At 48.4% G+C, this 3,417-nt stretch overlaps 1 non-coding gene across 1 annotated transcript; it reads left to right on the forward strand.

Moving 5' to 3' along the window:
- The first annotated feature begins 1,030 nt into the window (after positions 1 to 1,030).
- On the forward strand, positions 1,031 to 1,133 carry LOC115872264. Its single transcript, XR_004047773.1, has one exon. It is a non-coding gene; the product is annotated as a U6 spliceosomal RNA (small nuclear RNA).
- The last annotated feature ends 2,284 nt before the right edge of the window (positions 1,134 to 3,417 follow it).

Consider the following 3,417-nt stretch of genomic DNA (forward strand, 5'->3'; position numbering starts at 1 on the left):
GAGCAGGAAGCTGGAGTGGAGTGGCCTGCGCAGCACAGAGGGCGGGCTCCGGACCCGGGACAGGAACTTTCCGTTTCCGTGAACCCAGCGTGTGACAAAGACCCACGCCCGGAAGGGGTATTTCTCAAGATAAAAAAACCCCAAATCCACTTCCGTGCATTAGATTCCGACTCACAGCGACCCAGTGTAGGGTTTCTGGGACTAAATCTTCACGGGATCCCACAGTCTCGTTTTTTCTCCGGTAGAGAGATTAGTGGGGTTGAACCACGGACTCCGAAGTTAGCAACTCGAAAGACGGGTCTTTCCACTCTCAGAAGCAGTTACCATCTGGGGAACTCACACGGGCAGTTCTAGCCAGGGTCGCTGTGAGTGGGCATCGACTCCATGGCAGTTCGTGTTTTTTTAACCCATGCGTAACCCACAGCAGCGCGCAGAACTCAGATGGGCTGCGGTGGTGTCAATTGTGGAGGTCACTTTGCAGCACTCCGCTCTAAACGTTTTTGTTTCTTAGTTGAGCCTTATGTTCATTTGTTGTTGAATTCCTTATGTTTGCATTACTTTGCTGCTGCCCGGGTGTAACTTGGGAAGTGAATACAATGGGTTCCTAAAGCATTCCCAAGGAGTCCAGTGGCGCCGTGGGTTAAGCACCGGCCTGCTTAATTGTGAGGTCAGCAGTGTAAAAGCACTACTGCTCTGTGGATAAAAGACTAAACTTTCTACTCCAGTATAGTCTCAGAAACCCACTTGGGGTAGTTCTACACAGTCCTCTAGGGTCGCTTTGAGCAAAATAGTCTTGAGTCCCTGGTGGTGCAATGGGTTAAGCCCTGGGCTGCTAATGGAATGATCCGTGGTTGGAACCCACTGGTGGGGACCGAGGCAGGCTGCTTCCCAAAAGAAATCCTAGAAAACAATTCTGCCTTGCGGATACTTCTGTTGTGACTCAAAAGGGAGCCCCTGCCTGTGAGTCAGAATGTCCCAGGGCCACTGACATCAGCATTACTGAGAATTTGTTAGAAATTGTATATTGCATGCTCGCTTCAGCACCACATACTAAAATTGGGATGATACAGAGAAGATTAGCACGGTCCCTGCGCCAGGATGATACACAAATTCATGAAGCGTTCCATATTAAAAAAAAAAAAAAGATTGTATATGTGTAATCAGAACTCTGTTTCTCTAAGTCCCACTCCCTCACCTCTTCCCAATGTTCCTGTGGGCTAGAGTTTAAGAGGCACTGGCTCAGAACTTGAGGTGAACATCTATTGTGCAGTCACAGATAATAGAACTTGTATCCAGGTGAGGAATTTCCTAGATGTAGAACCTGGATCTAGTCACTTAAACATTCCTTATTCGCTATGATGATTCCAGGAGAGAAGGTACAGCAAGTGCCAATTGCCAGCACCCACGAAGATGAGCTGCTCAAATAAACTTGTTAGGACTGCGTACCGAGTGCAAAGACTGGACCAGAAGTAGTCTCTGTTGGGCTTGGTTGGAGTTGTAGTGCACAGATCATGTAACCACTGCTGAGAGTGTTTTCTTTATCTCTGGATTCTTAGATATGTTCTGTTTAGTCAGTGTTGATCAGTCCAAGGTACTCAGTTCAAAGGTAGGTACTGGAACTGACTTATACTGATGTTTGTACTCTGCTGACTTGTAACAGTGTTATTGTGGCGGTTGCATTTTTAAGAATAGCATAATTAGTAACCATGTAAAACAGTTTTTAATTCTTTGGCCTAGTAGTCTCTTCTACTTGGTTATCTCTTCTCTTGAGGGAAGCAGAGTAGATAACTGACCAGAGATAAGCACTGTGCCCAGAACAGAGGATTACATAACAGTGAATTGGGAAAGATGAGGCTGAAGGTATTCTCAAAGCTCCATGAGAGCACACATGCTTTCCTAACCCCCCTCCCGCCTTCATTCTGCACAGGTCACAGTTGCTCCACTGGAGGAAGATGAGACTTTCTGCTCAAGTGAAAGATTCACAGCCTTGGGAACCCAAAGGGGCAGTTCTGTGCTGCCCTTAGAGGGTCGCTATGACTTGAATGGACTTGTGCCAGTGAGATTTTTAAAAATCTATTTATGATTGCAGGTGTTTTAGATTTTCAGCCATGGTGTTTTCTCAGCACTAATTTCCCCTTTTGTTATCAAAGGGCCCGGGTGGGGTGGGGGCAGGGGAGCAGAATTCAGCACTTGAAGCCTAGCCTTCTTCCACTGTTGAGAATGGTCAGTGCCATCCCTCGGCCTGAACCAAGGTCCCTTTGATGAGTGCATGCTGCTTCTGAGGCTGTGCCGTGGCTCCTGGAGAACATGGGTGAGACGATGTTCAGATAAACGTGGATCATTTGGATATCAGCTCCTAGAAGTTCTGCTAACCTTGTGCTGTCTAGTTGATCCCAACTCCTTAGCCATCCCTTTCCACCAAATGAATATGGTTCTGTCATGCAGTGTCATGTTTTAAGGGTCCCAGCCATGTGTCTGGGGAGCCCTGGTGGCGAAGTGGTTATGCTTTGGGCTGCTAACCACATGGTCAGCCATTGGAAACCACCGGCAGCTCCATCAGAGAAAGATGAGGCCTTTAGTCCCATGAGCAGTTACAGTCTTGGAATCTCATGGAGGCAGTTCTGCCCTGTCCTATAGGGTCACTGTGAGTCGGCATCTACTTGATGGCGATGAGCATGCGACATGTGTCCGCTTGCTGTGTTTGAGCTGCACAGCTCTGTGAGTTGAATTGGCTCGATGGCAGTGAGGGTTTTTGTTGTTGTTGTTAGAACTACTGGTGTTTTAGATGATAAGCTGCAATATTCTCCCATCGTATGTGGCCTCAAGAAGAATCTGCCTCTGCTAGTAAGTGGCTGTGCTCATTAGACAAGTGACCTCCTCTAGGCTGTGCTTGCTTTCTGTAGAGGTCACCGGGACTAACGTGTTCTAGACTCAGTAACTAGTATACCAGAGACTCAGAAACTAGTACATGTTGGGGAAGAGAAAACACACATGGGTACGAGTTGCGTAATGTCCACATATGTTGTGTGAATGGGACACTACATGATTTGGACATTGTGAACATACCTGCATCTTCCGGGGGCTGCAGGTCAGCTTCAGGTACATCAGGTGAGCCTTACTCAAGTGAGTACTAGGCTGTCCCTGGCCAGCCTACCTCCAGTTGTGAAGGCCTCAGGTGGGCATTTTGTCTGCTGAGTCCCACCTGGTGGTTGCTGCCACTCTAGATTCAGCTGCAGCACACCCAGGAGAACCTGCTCCACAAGGGGATGCTGTGGGCCATGGGGTCAGCGGTGCTGGAGTCAGGACTGTGGGACGCCCACAGTGCAGACATTCCCATCCATATCACAGATGGCCCCTGGCAGTAGGTGCCGGTTGGCCTGCTAAGTTGCAGGAAATGAGGAGCAATGGAGTTGGGAG

The sequence above is a fragment of the Echinops telfairi genome, unplaced genomic scaffold, assembly GCF_000313985.2.
Source record: "Echinops telfairi isolate 266 unplaced genomic scaffold, ASM31398v2 ScPeMD7_3;HRSCAF=10, whole genome shotgun sequence".
NCBI classification, from domain to species: Eukaryota; Metazoa; Chordata; class Mammalia; order Afrosoricida; family Tenrecidae; genus Echinops; species Echinops telfairi.